Genomic DNA, 27638 nt, shown 5'->3' with positions numbered 1-27638 from the left:
TCGGCAAAAGCAGGGCTCTTCAAACTGGGGGGCGGGCCCCCCTAGGGGGGCCTCGAGTGATCTCAGGTGGGGGGCACCATGCAAGAGATCCCAGGGGGCACAGGGGGGCACCAGGCTCTGGCCAAAAGAACCATTATACTGATAACAGTGTTTTGTTTTAGTGAGCAGCAGTAACGCGCTCTCTAATGGACCATCACTAACATCTGGCTGGGAAAAGGTATCAGAAAGGAAGGGACTTTAAATATTCTTCAAAACCCTCACCCCATCTCTACTAATCACACTGGATACTTTTACATGTTAGTAAAGCCTGCCTGACAAGAATAATATTTTTAGCAATAATGTATTGATTACAATTTTAAATCGGCAACAAAACTTAACTGCAATGTTTAAAAAAGTCTAGACATATTTAAACATTGCCAGTTTAATAAAATAATTGTGAAGACTTTGCGGGAGTCCCCGATGATTTTTTTCCAATAGTTTGAAGACCCCTGCAAAAGAATGGAAAAGCAGGATGTTACGTGCCAGCCAATAAAAAGCGAGTAAATTCAATGGACATTGAAATGACCAAATGGGAAGTTAAAATAGGTAAAGGGGTGGAATCTCAGTAAAAAGCGTTGTGCAGGCGAAACGTAATGAAGAGCTAAGCTTTTGAAATACAGTGCCCATCATTGTTATATTCCCCCTCTGAGTATAAGTCAATCTTACTGTTCTGTTTCTCCACTAAAACTCATCTAATTAGAATACCTTCTTAATATAAGGAAGATCGACTAATCCATCACAATCCTGTCCCCCCACTCACTCGTCCCGTCATTTTAGCCATATTCCCATAAAAATACAGGTAACATATATCAATGTATGTAAACCGTTGTAATGTGTATAATGCATTGCATCACCACTTATTTGCGAATACCAGTAACATCATTATTTTTATGTTATCAATCAAACCGTTTTTGAGCTGAACACAATAAGAAGTGAATCTATGTACAGAAATTCTTGCTGAAGTGATATTGCTACCGCTCTTTAATGAATAAATGCATTGTTGAAATAAATAAATGGTAGCAAATTACACTATACCTGTATATTTCTACAGCAACACACGTTTTCTGTAGGGATATTATTTATATAGCTCGAGCGCCATCTACTGATTAAAGAAATAAAATTGATGTACATTTTCGAGGAATTATTTAAAATATCTAACAATATCACCGAACAAAAAGGTTTGTGGTTTTTTTTCATTGTTTCGTAAAATGGGTGGGTAATAATATAAACAGACCATCTGCTCTAAAAATGGAAATCAGGAGCCATGGACGCAAAACACGTTTGACAACAAAAAGTCCGTATAAAATACATAACAGGATGAATCAATTAATGCTGAAATAAACTTAGCAAAATCATATCTCACAGGACACGCAATACGAGAAAACATTGTAAAAAATGATTGCTGAGTGACACATTCATATTACACCTGAAGAAACGGAAGTAAATCTTTCATCGTGGTCCTATCCAGAGAACGTTTGCTGTTGAGCAACATTAACTTGTGTTAGAATCAACATTGTTTCAATAGACTCTCCTGGGGCCACATTTACTAATATCTCACGTAATGCAGTGCACTGCATTGCATGAGAGGGGGACAGCAGGACAGCACCATATCTACTAAGAAATGGGCTGCTGCTCTTTTCCCAGGTCTTACGCACTTTCTACCTACCAAGCACACACCTTTGCACCCCAGTGCAATTTAGATCATTACCTCTGCTTCCCTGGTGGACTACTGCCCAAAATATTTGGAGATCTCTGCTCACATGGTGGAGAGCTGTGTACCACGGCGGTTCATTTGAATGTACTGAAAGTTTGCAAAATGTAGCACACATAGAAAGAGGAAAAAACGGGTAGAAATCAATATATTCTCCAGGTTGTTTCATTTCAGGGGTGGCGTAGGGTTTTGATGCATTCCCAGGTTTACAAATCCTTGTAAATCTGGGAGTGCGTAAAAATCCATGAGTGTTGTGTGGGAGCACCCACGAAACACCATGGAAACACCTTCCCAACGCAAAGTAAGGCAGTGCAGCAACTTGCGCTGCGTTGCCTTGCTCCATATCTACACAGCAATGTAAAGCCAAACAAAGCGGCTTTGTGTGGCCGCGTAGATGTGGGTCAGCAACCTGCACCTCTAATGTGTCAAAAAAAGCGATTTATCGGCGGCGCGGCCACTTGTAAATCTGGGCCTCAGAGTTTTCTCCCAGTGTGTGGAGGTAAATTCTGTAACAAGACGATTATGTGAGTATTAAAATAGAGTGGGTTTGGCTACTCCCCTGTGTTGCAATCCAGGGGTACAGTTTTGATTTGGAAGAAGTTGTCTGCTTTCACAAAAAGATTGAACGTTCCATTCCGGTGCACACACAGGACACTGTAAAGCTATAAAAGTGTCTTAGATAACTAAGGGCCACATGTACAAAGCAGTTTGTAGGTCTCAAACAGTGAATTTCGCTTTTGCGACATGCAAAAAGCACTTTGCAATGCACAAAACTTGTTTTGCGATTCGGTAACTTGGTTACCGAATCGTGAAACGGGTTTGCGAGTCGCAATTAGGAAGGGGTGTTCCCTTCCTAATTGTGAGTCGCAGTGCAATGCAGGATTGCTTTGTGACCGCGAACGCGGTCGAAAACCAATCGCAGCCCTCATGGGACCCCTTCCCCGTTGAGAATGGCACTGAATTTTTTTTTCAGAGTAGGCTGTGGTCCTATGGACCACTGCCTGCTCTGAAAAATTGAAACAAAAACGTGTCATTTTTCGTTTTTGTAATGCATCTTATTTTCCTTTAAGGAAAACGGGCTGCATTACAAAAAAGAAAGAACAGCTTTATTAAAAAGCAGTCACATGGTGGTCTGCTGTCCTCAGCAGGCCACCATCCCTGTGAGGGCCGCCATTCGCAAGGGAGTCGCAAATTGCGACCCACCTCATGAATATTCATGAGGTGGGCATTTGCGACCCCCTTGCGAATCGCAGATGGTATCAGGGACACCATCCAACATTCTGAATTGCGACTCGCAAATTACGAGTTGCTCTGACTCGCAATTTGCGGGTCGCAATTCAGAATGTTCCTACATCTGGCCTTAGGTGATTTATGGTGTTTGTCTTTCTCTGACAGCAGCACAGATAGGAGGAGGGCAGCTATGAGGATTGCTGATCCAGGACCCTCCCATTTTTTCACTAGCTTTAAAGTGCAGATTTGTGTTTGAGAGCAGTATGGGATACCCACTGCTACACCTGGACTTTTATATCTAGCTTGACAGTACACCTGTCACCTAAAGTTATGTGATCAACAAAACAAACCTTTCAGAATACTACTGAAAGAGGGGCCTAGCTTCCACCCACATGTTGATTTCCATGAGTACAGGATTTGAATGTATATACATTTACTAAAAAGACTGCTTGTAGTACTGTTTGGCTTTTGATAAAGTTTATACTCGATGTAGGACTGAGTTGGTTATAGTGGCAAGTTAATGATCATGGCTATAGTCCTCATCTGTTTTTAAATGTTATGATAAAATACTAAGCCTGTAACATTTATTATGAACAGCATGTTAATGACAATAGGAGCTTAATTGTTGATAGTTATTTTTCTATACTAAAACCTACCATTTGATATTTTGTCATATGGTCTCTCACAGAATACTGTAGTAGGCAATGCTTTGCTGATGGTTACTCCTTGTGACAATCCGTGGATATAGAATGTTTCCCAAGTGTGAATCCTTATGAGGCCCTCAAAAAGATACGGGGTGTTGCTTAGCCAATGCTAATTTTGTATTCTTTCACAAGTTTATGACTGTATGTCTGATGACTGCCTTGTGGAAAAGCTTACACTTAAAACAGTAGGCCTGAATTTGTTATGGTGACAAGCTATAGGCCAGATTGGTACAATGGGAAATGTTATGTATGGTGAAATAGTTTTGCCTATTATGAGACATTACGGCAATGGTAGTTGGTCTATTCTATTAATTGTGAATGCATTTGTTAGAGCCTGTAAGTCTTTAAGGATTTTTTTTTTTTAAATCACATTGTGTGACAGCAAATTTTGTTGAATATAATCTCACAGATTATTGTGAAAGGCATGTGTTAAACCCAATAGGCTTTTAAGGATGGATTAGTAATACATTGTTCTAAAGCCTGTAGGCAGCTATTTTGTTACATGGAATTTTGCAGATCACAGTACTAGACAAACTTTGAGGATAGAAGATATGTATTACAATGATCCTTGTTAGACTCTTTTTGGAACAATAGTATTTTGCTTTGTCAACTGTAATTTTGTATACATTTGTACTTTTATGACAGTATGCTGGATGGTTGACTTGAAGAAAGGTTAAATTGTAACATTTATTTCTTCCAATAAGGGAAAACAGAAATGCGTTTCGGCATAAAAATGCCTTTGTCAACCTGTTCACCTCCATGTTTGCTTACTATTTATACAATCATATGATGCATCTATAAACATCCTTACTGACAGTAAACAATTCTTTTTAAAAACGTATCAACATGTCATTACATAGCTGCCATGAATTATACATAGTACCTGCTTTAACAGGCTTTTCTCATTATACTAATTCATTTGAGTTTGACTCTTGTGAAACTGCCCATATATCTCTTAATGAGGTGGATGGTTACACAATTACCACTTTACGGGCATGTGTAACAACCAACAAAAGTATATGAAAATGTATCACGACCTTTGACTTAGAAACTTAACATAATCATGCTCACTTAAATAAGGAATACCTATAAAGTTTTCTAACTCAAAATATCTATGCTTTATGAACAATCTAACATAATTCCATGATAACCTGTTACGCAAACAATCTAGCCCAAGTGGGCAATATTATATTGAACCCCCACCTCTCACCCTAGTGCACAAATATATAGCTCCTTTGCTTTCACATGCCAACTATGTAACAGAAAAATTAAAAACAGGATTAAAACATACTTCCATATCGATATTTTCCCAGCATTATCAAATGCAGAATACTGATCACTTGAGTAATGGATTCTAGTAGATGTCTCCCAATGCAGTCGCTTTATAAGGCCCAGTAGGGGAGTGTCAATGCCTACCTGTTCCATCTTGGCCCACAATAATTGCCTGTCCACTGTGTCGAAGGCACAAGAGAGGCCCATAAAGGCCATATACAGGGCCCCTCCCTTGGCCATCACAAATTTGCCCACAGTCAATGTGAGGTCTAGCACCTGCTCTATGGTTCCCATTCCGGTCGAGAACCATGTTGTGTTGGATTAAAAAAAGAGGTCTCGTCCACCCAAGATTCTAACTTTCCTGGGGGATTGGCCATGATGCGGCATGAAAAGCTCCGGGACTAGCCCCAAATAAATCCTACATAATCCTGCACTATGAACGCCCCAAGACATTGACCGGTGGAACCTCAGCCTCGACTGCATCCAGAGAGAGAAGGCCCTGATTGGTTGCTAGGTGTGGATGTGGAAATGGCCCACCCTGTGGTGGGGGTTGTGGCCTGCTGGCGGGCCCTAGATTGACTCTGACCATGCAGGGAGTGACGTTGGAGTAAGTAGAGGCACAGAGCAGGCGTTGTTGCTGAAACGCAGTGGTGGCCTCCCCAGATCCAACCGCAGCCACCTGGGGCCTTCCTGAGCTACTGCCACTGCTGGGTCGTGAGAGGCTGGGTGGAGGGGTGGGTTATGCATTGCGCGGCTGGGTCCCCCAGGTGAAGTTCTGATCCTGGGCCCGCACCGCTGGATTGATAGGGGCCAGTGTGTGGCTGCCGCCCCCCCCCCTCCCAGGAGGGAATTTAGTGATCAGGCGGACGAGACTCCAGCTCATGTCTGACCAACTCCACCCCGATGTGTCCTCTGACAGGTGGAAGAGGAGCTGCAGCGCGGGAGATCCGATATAGGGTAGCAGTGGCGACTGCTGATCGTAGCTGTTCCGCAAGCCCCGCCCGTGGGAGTGACTGTACCTGGAGAACAAGGAGCCAAGAAGAGCAGCCTGCTGCTGTGCTGGACTGGTTGTCCTTCCCCCAGGGGTAAGCTATATAGCGGCCAGCGCAAAGCTTGAAAGAGGCAGTGGTCCGAGTGGCACACGAGTGGGCCATCCTTCTGAGTCCAGGCAGACGCAGAAGGCCTGCTCTATAAAACCACAGAGGGATAAAGACTCAAACCTTGCTGTGCTACAAGGGGAGATGGCGTGAGACCACAGGAGTAACTCAAGAGGTAGGAGAGGGGTGCAGATGTGGCAACCCACTCCCCTGGGGGGTCTGATTCTGTGCACAGTGTCCCACTTCAGGTCCAGACGACAGAAAGGCGGGACTACGCAGATGGGACCAGGTGGTTGGCTAACCCCAGAGTGTACCTACCAGGCCACTGAGTACTCCTTACAGGCATCGGGCACTGTGGGGAGAATCTTGTAGGCAAAGCTAGAGGGGCCGGACACTTGGTTAGAGCGTGGGAGGCCTCCGATGACCCTTCCGGGTCATGCTGGCTTCCTTAGGGGAGATTAACCCCTCGCCGTAATAGCACAGAGCCTGGGAATTTAGGGAGGTAGCCCCAAGACCATCAGAGGCAAAACACCAAGTCACCTCCCTGAACCCTAGGCTGCAAGTGACGATGACCCTGGTCCACCCATAAAAGGACTCCTTCTGACCAGGGGCGGAGGACCAGCCGTGCTACGACCTCAGCATAGAGGTGCAGGGGGGTGTTCCCCAGGTGATCACTGGCCAAGTATAAGGAACAACAACTGTCCCACCGGGGAGAACTAGTCAAATACACCAGCCTGGTCTCCTCCATCACAGGTGCAAAAGAGCATCCCCCGATACAGAAGGGCCCGGACAATGCTGCGCTGCTGCAAGCTGTACAATCCTCCTGTTTGGCCCTGAAGGGTGGAATTGGCGAAGTCAGATCGAAGGACTCCCTCCTTCAACAAGACCTGAGAAACATACCAGAAAGAGTGACAACAGCTGAAACAAGGATATTGGATTTGGAGGACACGATCCACACCCTCAGAACAGAGGTCACAGAAGGGCACGCAGTCAACAAAGATGTTGTGTGGCGCCTCGAAGATGCAGAAAACAGGGCACGGAGAAACAATTTACATGTTGTGGGGTTCCCAGAAGGGGCAAGTGCCCAAAGGCATGCAAATTCTTGATGGACTGGCTCACTCTAGTGTTCCCCAGGGAGAGATTTTCACTGTGCTTTGCGCTGGAACACGCTCATCGGGCACTGAGCAATGTATTGCTGCCCGGCACCCAACCAATTATAACACGATTCCTCAATTACCAAGACCAGGACTTTATCCTATCTGAAGCCAGGTGATTGAAGGAGGTGAGCTATGAGAACTCTCTGATTCAAATTTTTGCTGACTACATGAGGGAAGTCAAATGCCAACAACGCACTTTTGATGCAGTGCACTCTCCACTTGCAGTACATCCTCCTCTTCCCAGCCAAGTTGAAAGTCCTTTTCCAAGGCAAAACCAATTTATTCCAGTCCTCAGAGGAGGCCTGGGAATGGCTTGAGGAGAGGCCAAGGCTGGGGATTGGTGATGAATGGAGGGGGTTGGGCTCCCCGCCTGGGAGAGAGACAACTACACCAAATCGCAATCATCCTCTCAACACAAAACACTGAACACTGCCAGGCGGAACAGGCCTTCCAGAAACTAAAAGACCAGATCCAAGATGTGACCACTCACCTACGACTCGGAAGAGGGTCTGCAGATGGCCACAAAAAGGAGTAAAGTGATTTGTCAATATACAACTTGGACAGAGAATACATCCTGGAGCGGAACATCCGGAATCGCCAAAGCCAAAGTCTCTGACTCTAGACATCCATTGGTATCTGCCATATTGCGAATGTAGGTGGAGATGATGGACCAGGAAGTCCCGAGACATACTGACAACAAGCTTGACTTAAAGGGGTTGGCTGTGCTGGCCGACTATCATTTATGTTTGGGGCGCGGAGATGGACTAGGCGTCCCCCCCCAAATGAAGTGGTTTGCTTGATTTATAGCCATAACACTGACCTGTTGCACCAAGCATTTAATGATTGCTTTGGATACTTTAAGTGAATTTTTTGAAGCAGACATTCATCTTAAATAGTGGTATTCTAATATGGTTGGGACGGGAATACAGACCTCTCCAGTCTCTTTATGAAACAGTTCTTTGGTTGAGGATGACACTAGCAACAAAGAACAGTGCAGGGTGGTGTGGAGGGTGTTGGGAGTTTCTTACTTTGATGATTGGATTCTGTTTAGAGACATGGGAGCAAGAACTGTGCAAATGGTACTGTTATTACATGGCAACAAGAAGACACAATGGCATCCGCAAATCGGAGAAAGGTCTGTCATACCGAGCAGATTTCAGATACACATATCTAATGGGTGAGAATGGCAGATATACTGTATTGTCATGGAAGGCTAATGGGCTGGGCAGTAAAATCAAAGGGGGTTGGTATGTGCATATCTTAAAAAACGCAGACCTGACATAGTCCTCACCTCAAATGTTCAAATGATAACTTTATAGCCAGGGGTACATATTCTGTCCTAGCTCATGCGGGATTCACCACTGGGTCCAGAGGGGTAGCGATACTCATTAAGAAATCCCCCCACGTTTCAGAGGATTAGATACTGGGGAGACCTTGCTGGTACATTTGTGGCAGTCCAGGGATGATAGGACAGGCAATAAATTATGTTTATGAGTTTATACACCCCACCTAGACTCCAACAACAAACATATGCAAAGGTGACGGGGGCCCTGTTAGAACTGACCTCATCACTCCATTTAATAGGGGGGATTTTAATGATGTCATTAATGCTAAACAAGGCCACTCACAGTTAACAACGACCCCCCTTTCGAGGGACCCCGCTAGCTGACATGGTAGCATCCCTGAGTCTAACGGACCTCTGGCACAGCTGCACCCCTGGAGTTACACAATTTGCATAGTCTTTTCCAGACTGGACTAGGTCCTGGCCCCGTCAGGTGAAGTGGCTGTGGCACGGGAAGCAAACTATCTAGTGAAGGGGCTGTCAGACCATTCTCCTCTATGGCTTACGCTTCGGATCTGACATCATAAGGAGAGGGATAACTGGAGTTTTAACACCTGGAGTTAAAGGATGAAGAGATATCACAGGCAGTGAGGGTTGAAAGTGAGCTATGCTTTCAAGAAAATAAAGACTCAGTGGCCTCTGCAGTTACTCTATGGGAGGCATACAAGATGGTCCTAAGAGATAGAGCTCAAATACCATAGCGCAAAAACGTAAATGACAGAACCAAACTATGGAATACCTGGAGCAACACTTGCTAGACTTAGAAAGAGACCCGAGGGCTACAACAGATCCACATGCCCAGCGTAAAATCATGGTCCTGTGGAAGGAATACCGCACATTAGTGCACCAAGAAGCGAAAGTCCAATACCTCACAACAAGGTACTATCTCTATGAAGCACGTTGGGTACCTTGAATTGAAGGGGACTACAGGACTACATACAATACTGATATGGAGACTGCTAACAAATGTGCTAAGTTCTATAAGGAACTCTACAGCCAGCATACATTCGTAGACATATCCCTGATTGAGGCCTACCTGGATGATATACCCTGCTGCGTCTGTCGACGGTAGATAGGGTCTCCCTCGATAAGGATATAGAGCAGTCAGAAATAGAGGCAACAATAGCCGCAATGAAACCGGATAAAACACCTAGGCCCAACGGTCTTCCAGTAGAATTGTTCAAGAAACATAAGGATACTCTTTGCCCCTACCTCCTCAACATATTTCAAGAAGCCAGGGAGCCAGGAGTGTTCCCATGGGACCTACAGAAAGCTACAATAGTGGTAATCCCTAAGGAGGGGAAACCTCCTGGGTACTGTAGTTCCTACCGCCCCATTCCGCTCAAGACAAAAATCCTTGCTAAAGTGCTTGCTGCGTGGTTGGTGGCGGTCATTTCGTCCCCAATCCATTCGTATCAGGCGGGATTTATGTCAGGAGATCGATGAGGCTCAATATTTGCAGGCTCCATACCTGGATTGATGCAGTGCAGGAGCCTGAGAACCCCCATCTGCTGCTAAGACTAGACGCCCAGAAGGCATTTGATATGGTCCATTGGCCGTTAATGATGAAAATGCTAGAAAAGTTCAGACTTGTGACAAGTTTAAGGACTGGGCCTTCCTGCTACATATTAACCTGGTTGTGAGAGTCCAACAGTCAGGCGAGTTCCCGATTGAGCGGGGCACGAGGCAGGGCTGCCCGTTCCTGCCACTACTATTTGCCCTGATGATTGAGTCCTTGGCCTGTATTAACAATGCGCACCCAGACATTTCGAGCTTTCATATCCATGAGGGTAGGGGGGTGGCGGAAAAGTTTTCATTGTATGTGGATGATATTATCCTCTATGTTACTCGCACCAGAAAAACACTGCCTTACATTCTAGCTACATCTAAGGAGGATGGTTCCTACTCAGGGCACAGAATTAATTGGACTAAATCGTGCCTCTACCAAATAGGTGGCCATTATGAACAGGTAGCCTCTGTAGATGACCTACGGCTAGTGACAGAGATTTCTGTGACACATAATCCAGATAGGTGTTGTGACCAGAATGTTACGAGGGTCCAGACGGAACTCCAAAAAGATACAGACCGATGGAGGAAGCTCCCTTTAATACTAATCAGCAGAGACACTATCATTCCTACTGCCTACAAGGCTAACAATAGTAGCTTGGACCAAAGCGGTTAGTAAGATAGGTTGGGAAACAAAACTCACAAGGGAAATCCTGCTATGGTAGGCACATATACCTGAAAGAACTGGGGAAACTCCGTGGATTCCAATTATATGACAGATTAGGCATTTATCGGCTGGGAGACCTCATCAGTGAAGAAACACTGAAGTCATACACCTCTCACAGACACTGCGATACCACTATCTCTGACTAGTACATGCTTGGTAGGCTGAAGACCTTGCCATAGTTACCCTTCCAGACTATGCCCCCTTAGAAGGAAGACTCCTCATGGATCAAGTAAAGGGAAAGGAATTATCATGGACATACAAAACACTGAATAATAATATGTCTTACACGCTTCGTCACCTGAGATGAAGGTGGGTATAGGACCTGAACTGGGAGGCTGCCCTTATGCACCAATGCAAAATGGCCATACGTATCCGGCTACGGTTAATACAGTTCAGAATTTTACATAGAACTTACTATGACGGAGTGAGGCTCCACCAAATGTGGAGGGCCTAGACCCTGGCTTGCCTCCACTGTGGGGCAAGCAGGGCCACCTTCCTGCACACAATATGCTCTTGCCCATAAATCCAGAGCTATTGGGCTAGCATTCTTAGAGAAACTGGAGAGGTATTGAGTGTGCAGATCCCAGTTGACCCGAGTTGACCCTCCTAACAGAGGTTGATTTGCCACACACTAAGCTCCTTTTTAGTAATCTGGCTCTGGTGGTGGCTAATAGGGATGTGGCAAATCACTGGGGATCACCGGAGGCTCCCACTCTGAGTGAGTGGAGAGTGAGGATGGATCTCTTCATGATGGCAGAAAAAGTGATTAATCAAACCCGTGGCTGTCCAAGTAAATTTAACAAGGTGTAGGGTGCATAAAAAGTATATCATGGCTTGCAGGACATGTAGCGCAGTGAGGAAAGGGAGACTATTTGGGCTTGTTATTGCACTCAGCACACAGGACAATAAATGTGATTATGTGAATACCACTAGCCTGAGTTTGCATGACAGACGTCTCAATATAATTGTGAGATTCGCCTATGTTTTGACTCATATGCCAATGCTTCCTGTCTCTGTGTCCTTCGGGCATGTTAATGTGTAAAAATATATATTTTTTAAAGATTCTAACTTCCCCAGGATCACCGTGCCCAAAATCTTCATTGTTGAATCAATCAACGAGATTGGGCGATAGCAAGTAGGCCGATTGGTCTTAAAAATGGGAGCAATTATCGATTCCCTTCAAGAGGAAGGGGAACCATTCTAAACTGACGCTCCCAATACATTAGTAATCAGGGGTGCCCAGAAGTAAAAGTTGGCTTTTAACAGGTCTACTGGGACCCCATCCGGACCAGGGGCTTACTGGGAATTGTCTCTCTTGATCGCGCTAATGACTGAAGGTAATCCAACTAGCTCTGCAACCCATCCTTTCTCACATTTCTGCCCAATTTCATCCTCCACTATCCTCTCAACATTTTCCAGGTTAAAAACTGCAGAAAAATGGTCCGCCCACCCTTGTTCCATGATATGGCATGCAATTTTATCGGACACAAGATTTAAAGAAAGGGCGGTTGACAATACTCAAAAATAAATTAGGCAGCCTTCTTTAGATCTTCCCAGGCCTGCACCTGAGGGCTAGGGTATATTTATATCTGGCTTTTCTGACACTCTAACAATTACATGCAATACTATTAGTTGCAGCTTTAAGTGCTTAAAGAGTGACTGTATGTAGGAAAGTACCATCTTGCCTGGCATGTTACCCCCATTTTTACATGTATGCCAGTTTGTTTTTGCCTGTCTCACTGGGATCCTGCTAGCCAGGACTCCAGTGCTCATAGTTTGTGACCTGAATGTGTATACCTGTGTAGTGACTAACTGTGTCACTGAGGCTCTGCTAATCAGAACCTCAGTGCTTATGCTCTCTCTGCCTTTAAAATTGTCACTATAGGCTAGTGACCATTTTCACCAATTCTAATTGGTACACTGGAACACCCTTATAATCCCCTAATATATGTTAGCTCGGTACCCAGGGTATTTAGGTTCCAGGAGATCCCTATGGGCTGCAGCATTTCTTTTGCCACCCATAGGGAGCTCAGACAATTCTTACACAGGACTGCCACTGCAGCCTGAGTGAAATAACGTTCACATTATTTCACAGCCATTTTTCACTGCACTTAAGTAACTTATAAGTCACCTATATGTCTAACCTTCACTTGGTGAAGGTTAGGTGCAAAGTTACTAAGTGTGAGGGCACCCTGGCACTAGCCAAGGTGCCCCCACATAGTTCAGGGCAATTTCCCCAGGCTTTGTGAGTGCGGGGACACCATTACACGCGTGCACTACATATAGGTCAATACCTATATGTAGCTTCACAATGGTAACTCTGAATATGGCCATGTAACATGTATAAGATCATGGAATTGTCCCCCATGCCAAATCTGGTATTGGGGTGCCAATCCCATGCATACCCGGGGCTCCACCATGGCTCCCTGGTACTGCCAAACCTCTGGGGTTTTCTCTGCAGCTACCGCTGCTGCCAACCCACAGACAGGGTTCTGCCCTCCTGGGGTCTGGGCAGCCCAGTCCCAGAAAGGCAGAACAAAGAATTTCCTCCTCTCCCTTTGGAAATTGGTGTTAAGGGCTGGGGAGGAGTAGCCTCCCCTAGCCTCTGGAAATGCTTTGAAGGGCACAGATGGTTCCCTCCTTGCATAAACCAGTCTACACCGGTTAAGGGAACCCCCAGTCCCTGCTCTGGTGCGAAACTGGACAAAGGAAAGGAGAGTGACCACTCCCCTGTCCATCACCACCCGAGGGGTGATGCCCAGAGCTCCTCCAGTGTGTCCCAGACCTATGCCATCTTGAATCCAGAGGTGTGAGGGCACAATGGAGGTTTCTGAGTGGCTAGTGCCAGCAGGTGACGCCAGAGACCCCTCCTGATAGGTGCTTACCTCACTAGGTGGCCAATCCTCCTCTAAGGGCTAGTTCCTCTGCATCTCCCTCTTCGACTTCTGCCAAGGAACGACCGTAGACTGCACCAGGACACCTGCAAAACCGCAACAAAGTAGCAAGAAGACTTCCAGCAACATTGTAGCACCTAATCCTGACGGCTTTCCCGACTGTTTCCTGGTGGTGCATGATCTGGGGGCTGTCTGCCTTCACCCTGCACTGGAAGCCACGAAGAAATCTCCTGTGGGTTGACGGAATCTTCCCCCTGCTCCAGCATGCACCAAACTTCAGCACCACTGGTACTCTGGGACCCCTCTCATCCTGACGAGCGTGGCCCCTGGAACACAGGTCATGGACCCAAGTGACCCAGACTGTCCGGTGGTCCAACTGTCCAAATTTGGAGGAGGTAAGTCCTTGCCTCCCCTCTCCAGAAAGTAATCGTGTGTACTGCGTGAACTGCTGCTGCTAGGGCTTCTGTGCACTTTTGCAAGGAATCCTTCATGCACAGCCTAGTCCAGGTCCCCAGCACTCTGTCCTGCATTGCTCAACTCGCTGAGTTGACCACCGGCTTCGTGGGACCCTCTTTTGTAATGTTAAGACAACCACCATGCTCAGTTTTCTTGAACCCGTGTTCAAGTGCTTCTGCGGGTGCTGACTTCTTGTGCATGGGCTCTCTGTGTTGCTGAGTGCCCCCTCTGTCTCCTCTTCCAAGTGGCGACCTCCTGGTCCTTTCTGGGCCCGGGCAGCACCCTTTTTCTTCAACTGCGACCTTTGCAGCTAGCAAGGCTTGTTTGCAGTCTTTCTCCAAAGAAACAACTCTGCATCCTCCAGTACTTTATGGGACATCTTCTGCACAAAGGAGTTCCTGGCATCTTTCGTTGTTGGAGAATCTTCAGCTTCTTCCATCCAGAGGCAGCCATTTTGCACGTTCATCTGGGGTTTAGTGGGCTCCTGCCCCGCCTGGACACTTTTGTGACTCTTGGACTTGGTCACCTTCCTTTGCAGGTCCTCAGGTCCAGGAATCCGTCTTCAGTGCTTTGCAGTCTGTTGTGGTCTTTGCACAAGTTTATTGTGTTTTTGGGAAAGTAGTATCACTTTACTCCTACTCTTCAGGGTCTTGGGTTGGGGTATCTAGACACCCTTAGTGTTTTCTTACACTCCCAGCAACCCTCTACACACTACACTAGGCCACAGGTTTCTACGTGGTTGGCATTCCACTTGCTTAGTATTTGGTTTGTGTTGCCCCTTGGCCTATTGCATTTTATTCTACAGTTTTGCACTACTTTTCTAACTGTTTACTTACCTGATTTTGATTTGTATATATCTTTTGTGTATTTTACTTAGGGAGTATATCCTCTGGGATATTTTTGGCACATTGTCACTAAAATAAAGTACCTGTGTTTTTAGTAACTCTGAGTATTATGATTCTTATGATATAGTGCTATATGATGTAAGTGGTATGGTAGGTGCTTTGCATGTCTCCTAGTTCAGCCTAAGCTGCTCTGCTATAGCTACCTCTATCAGCCTAAGATGCTAGAACACTATTAATCTACTAATAAGGGATAACTGGACCTGTCACAAGGTGTAGGTACCATCAGGAACCCACTATAAGCCAGGCCAGCCTCCTACACTGTACATTTGAGTGAAAACCATGAAGCACTTCGCTGAGCAGTTTCAGGTCTCTTTACAGTTACCCCCGTAGTAGGGCCTTACAGAGGACCTCAAAGTTCTCTGAGACATTGAAAGAATCATCGGCCCTGACAGACACCCTAAAATGTCCTTGTAATTTTTTACGATCAGGGATTCAAAAAATATTTTGTGATCAATAGTACCCCACTGTAAGCGAAACTCCCTGTTTACCGAATGGGCAATTGGGAGGGGTTTACTAAATTCAGTAAGTGCAATTTAAGACTAACTGGGTTATGATCACTGAAGGGGAGGGATAAAACCTCATAATTCGCAGAATACCAAATCAAATCTCTCGAAAGTTGTATAAAGTCAATTGTCAAACTCCTTCCCCTACATATAAATGTGGGAGCGGTTACTTTTTCTGACCCCTGGGTGACTAAATTTAAATGTAAAATCAAATAATTAAAGGCCTCTCCATAAGGGGTATGAACAAAATGCCCCAAATCGCTATCTATATTATTGGAAACTGCACATATACATTTCCCTTCCTATGGGCATTGAAGAATGTTAACATTTCCTGCCCAATGATTGAACACAACCTGTGATTTTCCTGTCTAACTCCTCAATAATATGAGATGGATGTGACAAAAAGAAATTAAAATACAAATTATTTAAAAGGATCCTAAACTTACTCAGAGAGTAGAACCTTAAAATTTGATAATAAGGACGTGAGTCATTTTGCTTAATTTCCACATTTCTGATCGAATTAGACAACTTACCTCTACCTACAACCCCCAGATCGCATTACTGCAATAGGGCTTAAAGCCATTTGTGACAATGTTATCAATGGCCCATGTCTCATGACAGTAGATTACATCATAGGACCCAATAAGGACCATCCAGTCCTTGTTTTGCAGTTTGTTCCTAAACCCTGAGATGTTCTAGGATAGCAGGTACATACCTCTGCTAACAGTGTTGGGTATAGGTGTATTTATATCTTCTATGCCACATTTTTTGAGAAATGTTGATTCATCCTGTGTGACCCCATCCTTATCCCTTTCACTCAACAATTCCCCAACCCCATCATGGCTAAGTCACTCATTTGCTTCAAGATCACTCAGTACCAATAAGCGGTTTGCATTTGGAATTAGGAGGGTTAAGGGGCTGTATAACTAGATGTGATTTAAACTCTTAGACCCACCTGGGAGTTGTATAGCAGTTTGTAAGTGCCTATAAAAAAACCTACTGGCAAGATCATCAAAGGGTCGGGTTTAATCATGCCCAAACATACTTGAGACAAAATATCATCCACAAGCTTAGGCTTCTGAAGTTTACAATCACTGTATCACCTGTATAATTCTTCCCTAAGGGGCCAATCTCAGTCTCCTCAACAAGCAATATCTCATTTGCAAGACCACTGGGAATATTCACAACTCACTTTAGCCAAAACAACACCTTGTTTTGAAGAGATTCCACCGTCTCCTGAGTGCCTGGAGGCAACTGGGGAACATTTCCTAGTATTATAACATAAGGACATGAAGCTGGCTGGAGATCCGACACAGGCAGGTGATTTGATATACCGAGGTTACTTTTTCTACAGGATCTCTTATTTCCAATTTGGCCTGAAGGGCTGGACATTTGCATTGGTGGCTGAGTCGGTGTGGTGTTCCCAATGGAATGTTATTGCTCTGTGTTTGATTTCCCAAACCTTTCCTATGGACCCTTTCACTCACCTGTGGCAAGCCCTCTGACTGCTGTGATAATGATTGAGTATCCAGGGCTCCGGAGGAGTGCAGCCCCACTGCTATCGGGGACTTGGTTGCGGGTGACATAATCTGTGTAGCTATCCGACCCCACTCTTTCCATTTTTGGCTAATAGTTGACACAATTGCAATATGCTTGCCTCTCTAATCGAGAGGCGCTCACAAAGTGATCTCAATTTATCCTCCAATATATCATTTATGCTTTCTTTGAAGAGTTCCCAAAAATCCCCAGGGAGGTACCCTGGTTTCGCTGGAGTGGATGGTACATGCAGAGTTGTCATTTTCCTTCCTTTATTCCTCCTGGGCTCATGCTTAGAAATTCTATTCCACCATTTGGGTGGGGTCTCTCCAGCTACCTCTTGTACGGGGAGGTCATAGGATTGAGGGGGGGGCATTAGTAGATCTGATCCCTCAATTCCTAACAGTACTCAGTGCCTACCACCCCTCAATAATAGGCTTCCGGGATCTCTGATTCTGAAACCCCATTGGGGATTCGGATACTAATGCACGAGATGATTTGTCCCCACTTGGATTAGAACTTACTCTCCCTGGGGCTACCACAGATGGTGAGGGGACTTGCACAGAAAAGGCCAAGAGGTTCTCAGTTGTGAAAGAAAGTCACCTCTCAGCCAAAATAATCTCATTCGTTACAAGATCACCAGTTTACCAGGAAATTGTCAACGGTTGATCTTGTATGCTTATTTTACACATTGAACCCTCCACCTGGGGTTACCTTTCTTTTATCCAAAACACCAACTTTAAACTAAAAAACCAAGAGGTGGGCCTGGTCCCGCCTATGTTGGACTATGATGAGCTAAGAAGGGCCCAGTCTTGTCCCGGTCTTCACCCGGGCGCAAGCCCGGGTACGCCCACGCGTATCCTTGGGCCCGCAATGTCAATGAGGCTGCTAGGGGATGCAGTGAAATTATATCAAACTGGAGACTACAACTCAGGCCATATTAGGCAAAGAAAACTCAAACTACCCAAATAACAGCTATCACCGCAATTGGGAAAATGCGCCCAGTTGGTCGCTTTCGGGTCCGCTTTCATTTCCGATGCTACCAAGCCCTGTCAGTTGAGAGGATCACGACTCCCAGAATAAGACCATCCCAAAGTCGAGCCAAAGTATTTAAGTCTAAGGAAATGGCACTAATAGATTCCAACCTGAATTTAAATTCAAATGATGGTAAAGATATGGATGCAACTAAGAAAAAGTTAAAAACAATATTTAAACAAACGATATCAAACATTAGCCTAACTCATTTTTATAAATTCACTATCAAAGGACAGAGGTACTAACACATGTGCCGAAGTGCAGTATTCATCATCAGTCAAAGAACTGATGGTGGATGTTGGAATCTTCATAAATATTAATCCATTGACCACCGTAAGGAGGGGATACAAGTTTCCAGTCAGATGAGGGAAGAGGAAAGCACCAATCAAAGGATCACAAAACATCTGAAAAAAAAGACCTATGCCTAACAGCTCTCCCAATTGTAGCCCAAAATACGCATATTCAGTCAAAATCTGCACTTAATCAAGAAACACAATGTGAGGTTCTCATAGCAGGGACACCATCCAATTCTAATCCTAAAAAAAGAAGCATTAAGAGATTCCTTTAAAAACATTAAGGGGGTCATATCGACCCCGGCGGTCAAGGACCGCCGGGGCCGGGGATGCGGGAGCACCGCCAACAGGCTGGCGGTGCCCCGCAGGGCATTCTGACCGCAGCGGTTTGGCCGCGGTCAGACCAGGAAAACCGGCGGTCTCCCGCCGGTTTTCCGCTGCCCTGGGAATCCCCCATGGCGGCGCAGCTTGCTGCGCCGCCATGGGGGATTCCGACCCCCTCACTGCCATCCTGTTCCTGGCGGTTCCGACCGCCAGGAACAGGATGGCGGTGAGGGGTGTCGTGGGGCCCCCGTAAGAGGGCCCCACTTTGAATTCCAGTGTCTGCTTTGCAGACACTGGAATTCGCGACGGGTGCCACTGCACCCGTCGCACATCCTCCACTCCGCCGGCTCCATTCGGAGCTGGCTTCTTCGTGGGGAGGGGTTTCCCGCTGGGCTGGCGGGCGGCCTTCTGGCGGTCGCCCGCCAGCCCAGCGGGAAAGCCAGAATGGCCTCCGCGGTCTTTCGACCACGGAGCGGCCATATGGCGGCTCCCTCCAGGCGGGCGGCGACCGCCGCCCGCGGGGGTCAGAATGACCCCCTATGTGAGCTAGTTAAAGTAGAAACACTGCCCAATTGTGTAAGAAACTGTGTAATTAGTTGTGCAGGATGTGAGGCTTGTGCAAGTAATATGTCACATTTTCTCCTTACTTGGAACAAAGCACCCCATCGTAGCAATTAACTCTCTTTGGGTAGCAAAGCAGAGCAGCCCAAGGCCTACTCAGAGACATGGTGAGGGGTAGTGATCACCATTCACTGGCACGCAATATTAGCACTCTATAAATGATTGTCCAGATGTTGCTTTTTCTATTCAATTGGAAAAGTACATTTATTACAAACACTACTAAATACTTTGGCCCGCATTACAACCCTGACGGTCGGTGTTAAAGTGGCGGTAATACCGCAAACAGGCCAGCAGAAAGAAAAATGGGATTACGACCGTGGCGGAAACTGCCAACATAGACAGCCGCTTTAACAGTCCGACCGCCATGGCGGTAGAAACAAACAGCGCGGCGGACAGCTCCAACAGACAGGCGGAAGATAAAGTACCACCCACTATATTACAAGAGGCCTATCCGCCACCTTTTCCGGGGTGGAACCAACGCTATCAAAAGCACGGCGGAAACAGTACACAGAAGGGAAAACATTCACCTCTGGACACCCAACGAGGAACCAGGACGCCAAGGAGCCCGAACTTCAGGTGTTACCCATGTTGGTTTACCTCCTCTTTTACCAGGAGTACGAACGGTGGCGGCGGCGGCGACCACGGCGAGTATTGCACCTACAACACAGGGGAGGTGGGGAGGAAAGAGTGACACATACATGCAACACGCAACACCCCCACCCTCACCCTCACCCACAACAACATACACACAAATACATGCAGCAACATTACATATACACCCCCCCCACCCCCTGGAAGAACGCAAGGACAAAAGGAAATGATTGTAACGATTGTAATCATGAAAAATCCATTAGTCAAAACTCCAAATTCAGTATATACAAATATGTACACCAACTACATAAGTCCTGATAGTGTACTAATCATTGTCCGTGGACCACTGTGCCCAAAATGCATGGGCGAAGCCCACACATGATACCTGACTCGAAACGGAGAGAACACTGCTGGGGCATCAGATCAAAAATATAAAGGCACCTCAGGGGGACGGGGGCACCTAAGCCTGATGAACGCACAATGCCACTGCTGCATGAGGGGGCTCCATGCCCATTGCTGTATCCTGTGGAGTGCAAAGCCACAGTCTCTCAAGTCTCTCCAGTGGGTGGTGTGCCCACTGCATTATCCTGGGGAGTGCAAAGCCACAGTCTCTCAAGTCTCTCCAGTGGGTGGTTTGCCCCCTGCTTTATCATGGGGAGTGCAAAGCCACAGTCTCCCAAGTCTCTCTAGTGGGTGGTTTGCCCACTGCTGTATCCTGGGGAGTGCAAAGCCACAGTCTCTCAAGTGGATAACAGTCTCCACTGGTCCTGGAGGGGGCCTGGTGCCCAGAGTGCTTCATCCTGCCAAGGACTGAGGTAGTGGATGTGATCCTCCACTGGTTCTGGAGGGGGCCTGGTGCCCAGATTGCTCCACGTGCAGTGTGGCTGGTACAATTCTCTCACCTGGGTGTGTGTGCCACGAGATTTGAGAGGTTCAGGTAGCATGTTGCGCCATGGAGGCAGCAACATACCCCACACTGCTGCGGCTGCGCCTTCCACCTGCAGGTGCAAACAGTGATGGAAGTCATGCCTCATGGAAGCTGCCCAGGGTCCAGGAACTCTCCTCCAGCCTCAGACGACTGACCACTGGTGGTGGTAGACATGACAGCAGTGCTGCCAGTGTCCGAGGATGCCGCGGACCCGGTGGCGGTGCTTGCAGCGGCGTCTGTGGCGACGGTGCTGGTTACGGTGCATGGGTCAGCACCTGCTGAGGGACACAGCAGGACGTCTCCTGCAGCCTCGGACGGCTGCCCACTGGGAAAGAGGCTGGGAACTGTCGCTGAGGCTGTAGACACGCCGGGGGCGGTGCAGGTGGCAGTGCTTGCGGTGGTGTCTGTGGCGGCAGTGCTTGCAGCGGTGTCTGTGGTTGCGGTGTCTGCGACGGTGTCTGCGACGGTGCCTGCGACGGTGCAGGTGGCGGCGGTGCTAGCGGCGGTGCATAAGTCAGCACCTGCTGAGGGACACAGCAGGACGTCTCCTGCAGCCTCGGATGGCTGCCCACTGGGGAAGAGGCTGGGGACCGTCGCTGAGGCTGTAGACGTGCTGGAGGCGGTGCAGGTGGCGGTGTTTGCGGCGGTGCAGTGGCAGTTGTGGTGGGGAGGCAGCTAGCGGTTTTCGCCGCCATACAGGTTGGCGTGGTCGTGGACAGAAAGTGTGACACTGGTCCCTCAGTCGGTGCCACCATGCCCTCTCCTGGCCTGCTCTTTAGCTTTTGGCCCTTCCCCAGCTTTGATGGTGCCGCAGTTGTCTTGCCACTATCCCCTTTGGTTTTTGCTGAGCCCTTGGTGGCTGGTAGTTTCGGCTTCTCCCTCCGGGATGTGGGCACCTTTTTCACCTTGGCAGGTGGCGGAATGTCCTTGCCCTCGCTACGTGGCACACTGGCTGCCCTGATGGGTGGCGCAATCGATGACCCCGCAGTTGTTGGCACCACTGTGCCTGGGGATGTGGTGGCTGAGGTGCTGGGCTGGGACCTAGAAAGCCTGGCCCTAGGGGAAGGACGGGGGGGAGGTGTAGGGAAGAGGTCAATGTTAGCCAGGAAGAGTTTTTTAGACACACTGGGAAGATTGAGGGGGTTTGGAGTGGAGGTAGAGGTAATGGTTGTAGGAGTTGTACGTCTGCTGAATTTGGGTGAAGGTGCATGGGCCGGAGGCTGTTGTGAGGTGGATAGCTGTTGGGTGGGTGTGTGCCTGCATTTGTGTACTTTGGGAGGAGGGCTCACTGACACACTGGGAGAGGACACTGGGGATGTGTGAATGGTAGTGGGGGTGGTGAGTGCACGTGAGCGGTGTGTGGTGATGGGCGTGCTGGTAATGCAGGCAGTAGCTGAGGATGTAGTGCATGCAGGTGTGAGTGGAGACAAGACAGGGACGGAGGAAGAGGATGTAGAGGAGGGGGACACAGTGGAGGCAGTGGATGTTGCTGTGTCTGCATGGGGATGGTGCTTGTGTGAGTGCCTGTGGGATGTGTGGTGCTTATGTTTGCCTGAGCCACTCTTGTGTGTTGATGAGTGTGCATGCTGGTCTGATGGTGTGCTGGGGATAGGCTGAGGTACAGGGGATTGGGTCTGGGTGGAGGAAGTTGGAGGGGGGAGGCTGGACACAGGGACAATGGCTGCCATCAGTGCTGAGTCCAGAGCCTGAAATGCTCTCTGTTGGGCTGCCTGCCCAGAATGAATGCCCTCCAGGTACGCATTTGTTTGTTGCAAATGCCTCTCTACACCCTGGATGGCATTCACAATGGTAGATTTCCCAATAGTGAGGGATCTCAGGAGGTCAATAGCCTCCTCGCTGAGGGCAGCAGGGCTGACTGGGGCAGGGCCTGAGGTGCCCGGGGAAAAGGAGATGCCCACCCTTCTGGGTGAGCGGGCACGGGACACACTCTGAGGGGCTGCTGGGAGGGCGGTTCTAGAAGGGGGGGGTAGCGGCTGTACCTTTTGATGTGGTAGGCACAGAGGTGCCCGCCACCGCAAGGGAGCTCCCATCAGAGGAGGAGTCGCTGTCACTGCTGTCTGCTCCTGTCCCCGCCGTGGAGCTTCCCTTGCCCTCCATCCCACTGGTGGTTTCAGACTCCGTTGTTTCGCCCTCCAGGGCCAAGTGGGTTGCAGCTTCCTCCTGCTTCGATGCCAATGCTCCTCTGCCTGATGATGCTATTGCACACAAGAACAGGGAGACCACAAAAAGGGGGGGGGAAAGACAGAAGGAAGACATGTTCAGTGCATGCAACACCACTACCGTTGGCGGACACAACACACATGGAGCAGCCCTCTGCACTACGCCATGCACTGACAGTTCCTAGAAATTTCAGCTGACCATGGGGTACAAGGCCTGAGACCAATTGTCGCACACCTGGAAGTCACAGGAGCCTGACTAGGTGTACATGGCTCTTACCACTGGTGTGTTTGGGATGCCACATGGCCTGCCTCACAAGGGACCTTGCCTACCAAGTTCGCCCTGGCCTAGGGGAACCCACTGCCCACCTCCCCCACCCAGACACCCCGTAATGCGCGCTGAGTCTGCTGAATGAGAGTGTACTCACCCCCTTGTGGCTGCTGTGATGCCCTCAAGCGCCCATCCAACTCCAGATATGCCACCGCCAGGATCCGGAACATCAGGGGGGTCATGGTGCTACGGGCACCCCTCCCACATTGGGAGGCCATCTCCAGCTGGGCCACCGCTGTCTTCTTGCTCCAGCGGTGCAGGTCCTCCCATCTTTTACGGCAGTGGGTGCTCCGTCTGTTGTAGACCCCCAGGGTCCGGACGTCCTTGGCGATGGCACGCCAAATAGCCTTCTTCTGGTGGGCGCTGACCTAGAGAAATGGTACAGGGGGAAAGGAAATTACTTACCCGTCTGGACCGTCATACTCATTGCCCCCCAGTTCCCACCCATGCCCTGACGCACATACACTCCTCATCCGCACATGCAGGCCTCAGCCCCCCCACATGAATCTTCCATCCACACCACTCCAAACAGCCATTGCCCATGCAGCATGCTCACAGTGTACTCACCTGTTTGTCTGGAGGACCGTACAGTTGCGTGTACTGCGGGAGGACCCCATCCACTCCAACTCCTCTGAAGTGAAGGCAGGGGTCCTTTCTCCAGACACATGAGCCATCGTCGCTTCCAGACACAGGTCACAGCAGCACTTGCAGTGTAGGTCCTCTCCTGTTGAAGGTCAGGTATCAAGTGAGTGAACAGACAGAAGATGGCGATCACGTCCGCGGCAGTGCGCACCATCACCACCGGCGTACATTGTCATTGGCTCCTGGGACCCATAGGGCCCAATGTTAACCAATGCAGACTTGTGCTGCGGTCTTTGACCGCCCACTGCGACAGTGTAGAACGCCAGCGCAGTTACCTCATATCCCCTTGTCCCACCTTACAGGTCAGGCAGCTGCCATTTCAGGAGGCAACATGGGATGGATGTTAACTGTGTTACACCTATCTAGGCTGGGAATATAGACAGATACCGGCACATTGCGGATTAATAACGTTTCTGCAAATAACACATTGTGATACCTCAGTGTTGGATGACTCTCTGCTCGCTGTTCTCCTCCATAGGGCACATCCGCTGGGGCAGGTGATGAGATGGCAGCATCCTCTGGTGTACACACCCCTGGTGGACCTGTCAACAATGGAAGAGAGACACATCCAAGTCACATACAGACTTGATCGTGCAACAATCCAGGAACTGTGTGCACTGTTGGAGCCAGACCTGATTTCATCTATCCGCCATCCCACAGGAATCCCCCCTTTAGTGCAGGTCCTGTCTGTACTCCATTTCCTGGCCAGTGGGTCTTTTCAAACAACAGTGGCCAAGGGATGTCCCAGCCAATGTTCTCTAACGTGTTGTCCAGAGCGCTGTCTGCCCTGCTGAAACACATGCGCAGCTACATCGTGTTCCCTCAGCTGAAGGATGTGCCCACAGTGAAAGGTGACTTCTATGCCCTGGGACATATCCCCAACATCATTGGTGCCATCAATGGTACACATGTGGCATTTGTGCCCCCCGCAGGAATGAACAGGTGTACAGAAACCGGAAGAGCTACCATTCAATGAATGTGCAGATGGTGTGTTTGGCAGACCAGTACATCTCCTATGTGAATGCCAAGTATCCTGGCTCTGTGCATGACGCTTCCATTTTGAGGAATAGCAGCATCCCTTATGTGATGGGGCAAATACAGAGGCACCGTGTGTGGCTAATAGGTGAGGCCAAGGTCCCAATACAGTTGACATAGGTGTCTGGGTATGGGGCTGTCCCTAAGGGTTAGTGTGTGTCTAACAGTTGTCCCTTGACATTTGCAGGTGACTGTGGTTACCCCAACCTGTCATGGCTACTGACCCCAGTGAGGAATCCCAGGACAAGGGCAGAGGAACGCTACAATGAGGCACATGGGTGAACTAGGAGGGTAATCGAATGCACCTTCGGCCTCCTGAAGGCCAGATTCCGGTGCCTCCATCTGACAGGTGGCACCCTATACTACTCACGGAAGAAGGTGTGCCAGATAATCGGGGCCTGCTGTATGCTGCACAACCTGGCTTTGCGACGCCAGGTGCCTTTTCTGCAGGAGAATTGGCCAGATGGTGGTCTTGTGGCAGCTGTGGAGCCTGTGGACAGTGAAGAAGAGGAGGCAGAAGAAGAGGATATCGACAACCGAAACAACATCATCATGCAATACTTCCAATGAGACACAGGTAAGAAGATGTCACTGCTTCCCACATCTCATACTATTGTTTGAGCTAGCATAAGTCTGTCATTTTCATTTAGTGTATGGAGCCTGACTTGTCACTTTGACTTTCTATTTCACAGATCTGGGTCCCACTTTGTGCCCTCTGCTATGTTTACTGCTGGCCTACAGCTGTGTTACATTGGTATGTGAACAAGTACATTGACATTGCTATATTCCATAGTTATTTCAATTACACATTTGTGAAAGCACAGACTGACTCCAGATTGTTTTGTGATTGCAGTGTGTTTATTCCTGTGCTAATAAGTGGAGGGGGTTGTAAAATGGGCTGGGGTGATGGTGGAGGAATGTCCATGGCAGAGTCTAGTCTATTTGTTTCACAGGTGCATTGTCCAAAGGGGCATAGGAAGTGGAGCATTGGCAGTTTAAGAATGGACAGGGTGACATAGTGGGACAGAAGGGTGACATTCAGGGGGGTCTCATTTCCTGGTGGGGGTCTTGGCAATGTTCTCTGTCTTGTTCCTGGACCTCAGGGACTGTTTGCGGGGTGGTTCTCCATCTGCAGGGGTTGGGGTGCTGGTGTCCTGTTGTTCCTGTGGCGGTGCCTCCTGTCCACTAGCGCTGGTGGAGGTGGAGGGCTGTTCATCGTCCAGGCTAGTGTCAGGGGCCCCTTGTTGTGTCACTGTGTCCCTCCTGGTGTTGAGAAGGTCTGCCAGCACCCCTGCAATGGTGACCAGGGTGGTGTTGATGGACTTCAAGTCCTCTCTGATCCCAAGGCAGTGTTCCTTCTACAGCCGCTGGGTCTCCTGAAACGTGGCCAGTACCGTTGCCATCGTCTCCTGGGAATGATGGTAAGCTCCCATGATGTTGGAGAGTGCCTCGTGGAGAGTGGGTTCCCTGGGACTGTCCTCCCCATGTTGCACAGCAGTCCTCCCAGCTTCCCTGTTATCCTGTGCCTCTGTCCCCTGAACAGTGTGCCCACTGTCACTGCCCCCAGGCCCCTGATCGTCCTGTGTTAGTGGGTTTGCCTGGGTTCCCTGTAGTGGTGGATACACTGCTGATTGACGTGTCCAGGGGACAGAGGGATGGGGCCACTGGGTGGGTGCTGTGCTGGTGTTTCCTGAGGGGGGAGGCTCTGTGGTGGCTTGAGACAGTGTCTGGGGAACCGACTGTCCCGAGGTCCCAGATGGGCCGGGTTGGTCATCTTGATCCAGGTGTGCAGAGCTGCTGTCATCACTGTGGGCCTCTTTTGTGGGGGGACTGGATATGTCTGGCACCTCCTGTCCGGTGACGTTGGGTAGGGGTCCTGTTGGGGTGTAAATGCATAATTATTGTATATGTGTGTGCCATCGTGTGCAATGGGTGAGTTACCCTCTACTCCACTGCTTGCATTATTGGCTTGGTCCTTGTGTTATTGGTGATTTTGGGGCATGAGTGAGTCTCTGTACTGGCCATGTTTGGGTGATGGGTGTCCATGCATTGGTGTTACATGCAGGGCTTGGTTTTGGGATGTGTTGGTTGTGTTGGTGGGGTATCTGTGGGTTGTTGGGGTGATGGGTGTGAGGGTGAGGGTGGGAGTATGTGACGGCATGCATGTGGGGTGGGGGGGATAAGGTAGTAACAATTTGTCTTACCAGAGTCCAGTCCTCCTGCTACTCCTGCGAGGCCCTCAGGATGCAGTATTGCCAAGACTTGCTCCTCCCATGTTGTTAGTTGTGGGGGAGGAGGTGAGGGTCCACCCCCAGTCCTCTGTGCAGCACTGCAAAACCTTCCCCCAGTCACAAAACCGGCCCCCACCACTCCAAAACTGGCCCCACTCTTCCAGCCAATTGGGAAAATGCCCGATGCCCTCTACGGCCAGGTGGGAACCTGAATCTCACGCTCTGACTCCTCCAGAAACCCATAGAAACAGACTATACCCCTTTCACTTGGTTTCTCATACATGCCAAGGCAAGATACAAGATGCTAACAAATTTTCAATTTATTTATTGACGCAATTGCATTCCTACCAA

Source organism: Pleurodeles waltl, chromosome 6 (genome assembly GCF_031143425.1).
Source record: "Pleurodeles waltl isolate 20211129_DDA chromosome 6, aPleWal1.hap1.20221129, whole genome shotgun sequence".
NCBI lineage: Eukaryota > Metazoa > Chordata > Amphibia > Caudata > Salamandridae > Pleurodeles > Pleurodeles waltl.
This window is presented reverse-complemented; position numbering follows the sequence as displayed.